This window comes from Oncorhynchus mykiss, chromosome 23 (genome assembly GCF_057628025.1).
Source record: "Oncorhynchus mykiss isolate SJ-2025 chromosome 23, ASM5762802v1, whole genome shotgun sequence".
Taxonomy (NCBI): Eukaryota; Metazoa; Chordata; class Actinopteri; order Salmoniformes; family Salmonidae; genus Oncorhynchus; species Oncorhynchus mykiss.
Window position 1 is genome coordinate 8201586 of NC_143044.1, and position 10621 is coordinate 8212206.

The 10621-nt window shown below is 42.9% G+C and overlaps 1 protein-coding gene across 4 annotated transcripts in view; it reads right to left on the reverse strand.

Moving 5' to 3' along the window:
• LOC110502357 (tight junction-associated protein 1) overlaps positions 1-9537 on the reverse strand; it is a 135079-nt gene extending 125542 nt beyond the window's left edge. Inside the window, exon 1 of one of the 4 annotated variants that reach the window (XM_021580316.3) lies at positions 9064-9537. The gene's annotated coding sequence lies outside the window, so the exon portion shown is untranslated. The remainder of the gene's footprint in view (positions 1-9063) is intronic. The other 3 variants (XM_090216686.1, XM_036959651.2, XM_036959650.2) reach the window with 3 other exon arrangements.
• Between the last annotated feature and the right edge of the window lie 1084 nt (positions 9538-10621).

Genomic DNA, 10621 nt, shown 5'->3' on the forward strand with positions numbered 1-10621 from the left:
TTCCATAAGCAAAAGGATTTTCTCTAATTTTGTGCACAAATGTATTTACATACCTGTTAATGAACATTTCTCCTTTTCCAAGAATCCATCCACCTGACAGGTGCGGCATATGAAGAAACGTATTAAACAGCATGATTACACAGGTGCACCTTGTACTGGGGACAATAAAAGGCCACTCCAAAATGTGCAGCTGTGTCACAACACAATGCCAAAGCTGTTGCAAGATAAAGAAATTGATATTCAAACACCATTAGCCACCTCCTACAAAATTATCTAAAATTATATTGAATGTCCAACCGTATTCACAACCGCAGACAACGTGTATGGAGTTGTGTGGGCGAGCAGTTTGCTGATGTCAACATTATGAACAGAGAGACCCAAGGTAGCGGTGGCTTTATGGTATGGGCAGGCTTAAGCTACAGACAATGAACACAATTGCATTTTATTGATGGCAATTTGAATGCACAGAGATACCGTGACCAGACAGAAACTAAAACAGGAAGCACCCGTGCTCAGGTCTGTTCAACGCAGGTCCGACCAATTCCTCGCTTCAAGATGACTTCGGTCACGTGGACTGGGATATGTTCCGCATAGGGTCGGACAATAACATTAAAGAATACGCTGATTCGGTGAGAGAGTTCATTAGCAAGTGCATCGGTGATGTTGTACACACAGCGTCTATTAAAAACATTTCCCAACCAGAAACAGTGGATTGATGGCAGCATTCGCACAAAACTGAAAGTGCGAACCACTGCTTTTAAATCAGGGCAAGGTGACCGGAAACATGATCGATAAACAGTGTAGCTATTTCCTCCACAAGGCAATCAAACAAGCTAAGCGTCAATATAGAGACAAAGTAGTCGCAATTCAACGGCTAAAACACGAGAGGTATGTGGCAGGGTCTACAGTCAATCACGGACTACAAAAGGAAAACCAGCCCCGTCGCGGACCACGATGTCTTGCTTCCAGACAAACTAAAAAACGTATTTGCTCGCTTTGAGGACAATACAGTGCCACTGACACGGCCCGCTACCTAAACCTGCGGGCTCTCATTCACTGCAGCCAACGTGAGTAAAACATTTAAAGGTGTTAACCCTCGCAAGGCTGCCGACCCAGACGGCATCCCCAGAGCATGCGCAGACCAGCTGGCTGGTGTGTTTACGGACATATTCAATCAGTCCTTATCGCAGTGTACTGTTCCCACATGCTTCAAGAGGGCCACCATTGTTCCTGTTCCCAAGAAAGCGAAGGAAACTGAGCTAAATGATTATTGCCTCGTAGCACTCACTTCCGTCATCATGAAGTGCTTTGAGAGACTAGTCAAGGACCATATCACCTCCACCCTACCTGACACCCTAGACCCACTTCAATTTGCTTACCACCCCAATAGGTCCACAGACGACGCAATCACACTGCCCTATCCCATCTGGACAAGAGGAATACCTGTGTAAGAATGCTGATGGGCCGCCCCCAGGTGGTGAGGGTAGGTAACAACATCTCCACCCCGCTGATCCTCAACACTGGGGCCCCACAAGGGTGCGTTCTTAGCCCTATCCAGTACTCCCTGTTCAACCATGACTGCAGGGCCATGCACGCCTCCAACTCAATCATCAAGTTTGCAGACGACACTACAGTGGTAGGCTTGATTACCAACGACGACGAGACGGCCTACAGGGAGGAGGTGAGGGCCCACGGAGTGTGGCGTGAGGAAAATAACCTCACACTCAATGTCAACAAAAGGAGATGATTGTGGACTTCAGCAGAGGGAGCAGACCCCCATCCGCATCGACGGGACAGTAGTGGAAAAGGTGGAAAGTTAAGTCCCTCGGCGTACACATCACATAAAAACTGAAATGGTCCACCCACACAGACAGCGTGGTAAAGAAGGCACAACAGCGCCTCTTCAACATCAGGAGGATGAAGAAATTTGGCTGGTCACCAAAAACACTCACAACCGTAAGGTAGTGAGGTCTGCACAATGCATCACCGGAGGCAAACTACCTGCCCTCCAGGACACCTACACCACTCGATCTCACAAGAAGGCCAAAATGATCATCAAGGACAACAACCCGAGCCACCACCTGTTCACCACGCTATCATCCAGAAGGCGAGGTCAGTACAGGTTAGAGGTCAACCGATTAATCGTAATGGCCGATTAATTAGGGCCGATTTCAAGTTTTCATAACAATCGGAAATTGGTATTTTTGGGCGCCGATTATTATTATTATTATTTTTTTGTATACCTTTATTTAACTAGGCAAGTCAGTTAAGAACACATTCTTCTTTTCAATGACGGCCTAGGAACGGTGGGTTAACTGCCTTGTTTAGGGGCAGAACGACAGATTTTCACCTTGTCAGCTTGGGGGATCCAAACTTGCAACCTTACAGTTAACTGGTCCAACGCAATAACTACCTGCCTCTCTCTTGTTGCATTCCACAAGGAGCCTGTTACGCGAATGCAGTAAGCCAAGGTAAGTTGCTAGCTACTATTAAACATATCTTATAAAAAACTATCAATCATAATCACAGCATACCACCCTGCAAACCACTGCTAGCTTGCTTCTGAAGCTAAGCAGTGTTGGTCCTGGTCAGTTCCTGGATGGGAGACCAGATGCTGCTGGAAGTGGTGTTGGAGGGCCAGTAGGAGGCACTCTTTCCTCTGGTCTAAAACAATATCCCAATGCCCCAAGGCAGTGATTGGGGACACTGCCCTGTGTAGGACGCCGTCTTTCGGATGGGACGTTAAACGGATGTCCTGACTCTCTGTGGTCATTAAAGATTCCATGGCACTTATCGTAAGAGTTAACCCCAATGTCCTGTCTAAATTCCCAATCTGGCCCTCAAACCATCTAATAACTCACCTAATAACCCCCAGTTTACAATTGGCTCATTTCTCCCCTTAACTATTCCCCAGGTCATTGCTGCAAATGAGAACGTGTTCAGTCAATTTATCTGGTAAAATAACAGATAAATAAAATAAAACTAGTTAACTACACACGGTTGATGATATTAAGAGAGATTATCTAGCGTGTCCTGCGTTGCATATAATCCGACTGAGCGGTGGTAGGCAGAAGCAGGCACGTATTCATTCAAACAGCACTTTTGTGCGTTTTGCCAGCAGCTTCAAGCATTGCGCTGTTTATGACTTCAAGCCTATCAACTCCCGAGATGAGGCTGGTGTAACAGAAGTGAAATGGCTAGCTAGTTAGCGCGCGCCAACTAGAGGGACGGAAGCTATTCTGTTACACTGGCAATACTAAAGTGCCTATAAGAACATCCAATAGTCAAAGGTTAATGAAATACAAATGGTAGAGGGAAATAGTCCTATAATTCCTATAATAACTACAACCTAAAACTTCTTACCTGGGACTATTGAAGACTCATGTTAAAAGGAACCACCAGCTTTCATATGTTCTCATGTTCTGAGCAAGGAACTGAAAGTTAGCTTTCTTACAAAGCACATATTGCACTTTTACTTTCTTCTCCAACACTTTGCATTATTTAAACAAAATTGAGCATGTTTCATTATCTACTTGAGGCTAAATTGATTTTATTGATGTATTATATACATATACAAATAAAAATACATTATTTTGTATTTTATTAAATCGGCATCGGCTTTTTTGGTCCTCCAATAATCGGTATCGGCTTTGAAAAATCATAATCGGTCGACCTCTAGTACAGGTGCATCAAAGCGGGGACCGGGAGACTGAAAAACAGCTTCTATCTCAAGGCCATCAGACTGTTAAACAGCCATCACTAACATTGAGTGGCTGCTGCCAACATACTGACTCATCTCTAGCCACTTTAATCATTTAAAAATGAATGTATCACTAGCCACTTTCTATAATGTTTACATACCCTACATTTCTCATTTCATATGTATATACTGTACTCTATACCATCTTACTGCATCTTGCCTATGCCGTTCGGCCATCACTCATTCATATATTTTTATGTACATATTCTTATTCATTACTTTACAATTGTGTGTAGAAGGTATTTATTGTGAAATTGTTAGGTTAGATTACATGTTAGATATTACTGCATGGTTGGAGCTAGAAGCACAAGCATTTCGGTAACATCTGCTAACCAGGTGTATGTGACAAATAAAATTTGATTTGAGAGAATCACTGACATGATGTCAGCTGGTCCATTTGTGGCAGGGCTGAAATACAGTGGAAATGTTTTTGGGGGATTCAGTTCATTTGCATGGCATAGAGGGACTTTGCAATTAATTGCAATATATCTGATCACTTTTCATAACATTGTGGAGTATATGCAAATTGCCATCATACAAACTGAGGCAGCAGACTTTGTGAAAATGAATATGTGGTGTCATTCTCAACTTGTGGCCACGACTGTACATATTCTTATTCATTCCTTTACACTTGTGTATGAGGTAGTTGTTGTGAAATGTTTTGATAACTTGTTAGATATTACTGCATGGTCGGAACTAGAAGCGCAAGCATTTCACTACACTCGCATTAACATCTGCTAATCATGTGTATGTGAACAATAAAATTTGATTTGAGCTCCTGAGGCCCATTGTCAACTGCCACCATCACTTCATGTTTCAGCATGATAATGCACGGCCCCATGTCGCAAGGATCTGTACACAATTCCTGGAAGCTGAAAATGTCCCAGTTATTCCATGTCCTGCATACTCAACAGATATGTCACCCATTGAGCATGTTTGGGATCCACTGGATCGGCGTGTACGACAGCGTGTCCCAGTTCCCGCCAATATCCAGCAATTTCACACAGCCATTGAAGAGGAGTGGGACAACATTCCACAATCAACAGCATGAACAACTCTATGTGAAGGAAATGTGTCGCGCTGCATTAAGCAAATGGTGGTCAAACCAGATACTGACTGGTTTTCTGAACCACGCCCCTACCTTTATTCCCAATCATGTGAAATCCATAGATTAGGGCATAATGAATTAATTTCAGTTGACTGATTTCCTTATATGAACTAAATCCATAAAATCATTTTTGCGTTTATATTGTTGATCCTTAAAGAGGCTTGTGACTTAGAATACTTGGTGTTGCCATGCCAAGCAGTCTGCTGCCTTTTTATACATACACTGCTCAAAAAAATAATGGGAACACTAAAATAACACATCCTAGATCTGAATGAATGAAATATTCTTATTAAATACTTTTTTCTTTACATAGTTGAATGTGCGGACAACAAATCACGCAAAAATTGTCAATGGAAATTAAATTTATCGACCCATGGAGGTCTGGATTTGGAGTCACACTCAAAATTAAAGGGGAAAACCACACTACAGGCTGATCCAACTTTGATGTAATGTCCTTAAAACAAGTCAAAATGAGGCTCAGTAGTGTGTGTGGCCTCCACGTGCCTGTATGACCTCCCTACAACGCCTGGGCATGCTCCTGATGAGGTGGCGGATGGTCTCCTGAGGGATCTCCTCCCAGACCTGGACTAAAGCATCCGCCAACTCCTGGACAGTCTGTGGTGGATGGAGCGAGACATGATGTGCTCCCAGATGTGCTCAATTGGATTCAGGTCTGGGGAACGGGCGGGCCAGTCCATAGCATCAATGCCTTCCTCTTTCAGGAACTGCTGACACACTCCAGCCACATGAGGTCTAGCATTGTCTTGCATTAGGAGGAACCCAGGGCCAACCGCACCAGCATATGGTCTCACAAGGGGTCTGAGGATCTCATCTCGGTACCTAATGGCAGTCAGGCTACCTCTGGCTAGCACATGGAGGGCTGTGCGGCCACCCAAAGAAATGCCACCCCACACCATGACTGACCCACTGCCAAACCGGTCATGCTGGAGGATGTTGCAGGCAGCAGAACGTTCTCCACGGCGTCTCCAGACTGTCACATGTGCTCAGTGTGAACCTGCTTTCATCTGTGAAGAGCACAGGGCGCCAGTGGCGAATTTGCCAATCTTGGTGTTCTCTGGCAAATGAAAAACATCCTGCACGGTGTTGAGCTGTAAGCACAACCCGCACCTGTGGACGTTGGGCCCTCATACCACCCTCATGGAGTCTGTTTCTGACCGTTTGAGCAGACACATGCACATTTGTGGCCTGCTGGAGGTCATTTTGCAGGGCTCTGGCAGTGCTCCTCCTGCTCCTCCTTGCACAAAGGCGGAGGTAGCGGTCCTGTTGCCCTCCTACGGCCTCCTCCACATCTCCTGATGTACTGGCCTGTCTCCTGGTAGCGCCTCCATGTTCTGGACACTACGCTGACAGACACAGCAAACCTTCTTGCCACAGCTCGCATTGATGTGCCATCCTGGATGAGCTGCACTACCTGAGCCACTTGTGTGGGTTGTAGACTCCGTCTCATGCTACCACTAGAGTAAAAGCACCGCCAGCATTCAAAAGTGACCAAAACATCAGCCAGGAAGCATAGGAACTGAGAAGTGGTCTGTGGTCCCCACCTGCAGAACCACTCCTTTATTGGGGGTGTCTTGCTAATTGCCTATAATTTCCACCTGTTGTCTATTCCTTTTGCAAAACAGCATGTGAAATGTATTGTCAATCAGTGTTGCTTCCTAAGTGGACAGTTTGATTTCACAGAAGTGTGATTGACTTGGAGTTACATTGTGTTGTTTAAGTGTTCCCTTTATTTTTTTGAGCAGTGTATATCCAGACAAATGATTTAAGTGTATATAGTGGGCATATTGGATTTCTAACATAGTTGAAGTACACAATAATAGCCATGAGTACAGGTCATAAGTACATTACACAATCCCCCCACCCCATTTACAATGTGTACATATACAGGTGATTAAACCACCATTTAATGGCAATATGGCAGCCATACCGGATTGGACACCATATTGGATTTGGATTCAAATCTAGGGGGTTCCCCTAACGTAAATGCAAGTAGGGGCTAAACATATAACGCAAGTTACAGTTTTCAGTGTGAGCAAACTTGCCATAGACCTGATTACAATAGCCACAACGTCAAAAAAACATGTGTAAATATGCATTTCTGTCAGGCAGGACCATACAGCACTGAATGAGAGCATATTTGACTTGTAAAGTTGTCTGTTGAACAGCTACCAAAAAGTGAAGTTTACATTCATCATAAATATTAATAATTGATATTTCAGACTAGTGTATGTGTTTACAGGTCTATATTTCCAAGAAGCATTAAGATATCCCAATTTTGTTTGTGTATGTAGGGCAAAAAAATGTACTCGTATTCCACATTTTAGAAATATCATATTCTCGTTTACATTCTTCTTCACGGTTTGAGTTTGTATTTATTAGGGATTCTCATTAGCTGCTGCCAAGGCAAAATTCCTAAATGTTTAATAAGACCATTCAACAATATCACAATGTATCCATTTGAATGTGATTGTACCTTTGTGTGCGTCTCTTCACATTACCTGTTGTTCCATAAGGTGTATTTTTACCCGTTTTTTTAATCTGATTTTACTGCTTGCATCAGTTACCTGATGTAGAATTGAGTTCCATGTAGTCATGGTTCTATGTAGTACAATGCACCTCCCCTAGTCTGTTCTGGACTTGGGGACTGTGAAGAGACCTCTGGTGGCATGTCTTGTGGGGTATACATGGATGTCAATAACTCTTACAAAAACAACTAGTGATGAAGTCAATCTCTTCCACTTTGAGCCATGAGAGATTGACATGCATGTCATTAACGTTAGCTCTCCATGTACTTTTAAGAGCAAGCGGTGCTACCCTGTTCTGAGCCAACTGCTATTGTCTTAAGTCCCTCTTTGTGGCACCTGACCACACTACTAAACAGTAGTCAAAACTCAGGCCTGTAGGACCTGCCTTGTTGATAGTGATGTTGAGGCAGAGCAGCACTTTATTATGGACAGACTTCTCCCCATCTTAGCTACTGTTGTATCAATATGACTGACTATACAATCCAGGGTTACTCCAAGCAGTTTAGTCACCTCAACTTGCTCAATTTCCACATTATTCATTACGAGATGTAGTTGAGGTTTAGTGAATGATTTGTCCCAAATACAATGCTTTTAGTTTTGGAAATATTTAGGATTAACTCCTTGCTACCCATTCCGAAACTAACTGCAGCTCTTTGTTAAGTGTTGCAGTCATTTCAGTTGCGGTAGTAGCTGATGTGTATAGTGTTGAGTCATCTGCATACAGAAACACTGGCGTCTATCAAAACATGTCTTTATTAAAGATTGAAAAAGGTAAGGGGCCTAAACAGCTAATATTTATAAAAATGTAACCACTTTTACTGTAAAATATTTTTATGCAACCATCCATTTCATATATGGGAGACCTTATATGGAAAAACATGGTCGTGCTTTGTTATACCTCGGGTAGGAGAATCTACAAAACTAAAGCCCTTCGAGGATTGTCCATTAGCCTATATCCCGAAGCTAACAGATTGATATTTTGTAGGCAACATTCGGAATAAATGTTTTTTTTTTTAAATGCGTTCATGAACATGAAAGTTCTGATTTCAACATTAAAATAATGAATTGTCTCCAGACCTCGCATTTCATGAGGTTTTCTTCAAAGCGAAAAAAAAATGACAGGTGCTTAAGATCAAACGATTTGGCCGAATCAGAGCCAGCAAATCTGAGGCCATATTACTTTACCAAATGAGATAGCGATGCATTGACAACATACTGGCATGACACCAAGCTCAGGGTCATCAATATAATTAAACGGTGCATTTATCGATCCGGTCAAATCATAAAAACAGTAGGCTATATAGGAATGCAAACAGGCACCTCTCGATACTGGGTTACACACGACATAACCTGCGATAATGTTCCATTCAATGATTTACAGCTGCTGCAAATGATTTATCCAGTTAAAACAAAAATGTAAAATATGTTCTCTGATATCACAGTTAACAATTTAGCTAGCTAAGAAATACCACCGTCGATTTGGTGCTATTATTTACGGTCACGCGATAGCGAATGTCAATAACCATTGTCGAGTTCGATTCTGTGTGGCCCACTTCAAAAGGTTGTATCGACTTCTGTTCACAGATAATGTCTACAAAACGTTAGCTTGTTTACATTATTAGAAACAGACAGTTAAACTTCAACCTTACCTGTTTAGATAGTGTCCGACTGTTACGCCAAATAATCAACAACAACAAAAAAATCAGCGTCAAAAGAGGGTTGAGTCAGATCCGTAATAAACTTTATCCGCTCTTCTCAGGACGGACTCTGCAGTTTGGTCGCAAGGAAGGAAGCTCGTGCACGGGCACAATTCGATTATTCGATCACGTTGCGTAGTCTGGACTCACGAAATGACAGTGAAATAGGTGGCTAGCCATTAAGCAACTACACACTCGCCAACTAACGGTGTATTCTCTCTCAACCCGACATTCAGCAACGATTGTTCCCGGATAAAGTTGATCTCCTACCCTCTTCTTTCGCCATCTTTACCCGCGGGGTACACTGGGTAATCCTTAGGAATCCCCACGTACTGAGCGTCCTGACGTTCAAAATAGGCTATTAAGGGAAAGGACTGACAGGTGGATTTTTTTTACAACTTAATTGCACTAGCTGCAGCACTTTATAGCCTAGTGCATGGGGTTCCCAACCTAGGGGGCGCCAACGTTTCGTGGGGGGGACCTTCCTTGATAAAATAAAAAATAAAAAATGATTACAGTACCAGTCAAAAGTTTGGACACACCTACTCATTCAAGGGTTTTTCTTTATTTGTACTATTTTCTACGTTGTAGAATAATAGTGAAGACATCAACACTATGTAATAACACATATGGAATCATGTAGTAACCACCCAGCTAGCACAGTGGATCTGGGCCGATTCCGGCTGAGAGTCGGGGCACTCCGCTGAGAGTCAGACTCGTCCAACGTCATGTGGCCCGAGTCTGGGCCGCCTTCAGCAGAATTACTTATGGCTATGATGCGGGGATTGAGCTCGGGTCGATTCCGGTGTGAGGTATCTGGCCCAAATGTATTAGTTGGGGCTCGGCCCAATTCTGTTGAGAGTTATCTGGCCCATATGTATTACTTGGGGCTCGGGCCGATTGGGGCTACTCTGGCAGATGATTACACGGGCTGCTTTATATAATTAACATTTAATTATTTATTTTCTCATTGTTTCTGTGATCAAAAAATACAATTAACATTGAAATGACAATCTTTAAGAGTCCTGTGTAGTATTTTTGTGGATGTTTTGTATACATTTATTTACATTTGCATCGGGCCGCTTCTGGGGGGATTCTGGTAAGATGTAAGCAAAATCGTCTGAGTTTCGGTAGACGGAAACGGCCCGATATACTTGGGCTGATTCTGGGCAGTCATTCATTCTGATTCCCGGCCAAGTCCGACACCCGAGTCCGGGCCGATTCAATCAGTTCCTGCCCCCTGGAAGAGGGCCGCTTCTGGGCCGATGCCTCGTTGCTAGCTGGGCAAAAAAAGTGTTATTCATTGTAGAATAATAGTGAAGACATCAACACTATGAAATAACATTTGTTATGAATGTGCTAGCTGGGTGGTTACTACATGATTACATGTGTTATTTCATAGTGTTGATGTCTTCACTATTATTCTACAATGTAGAAAATTCCAAAAATAAAGAAAAATCCTTGAATGAGTAGGTGTGTCCAAACTTTTGACTGGTACTTATATATATAT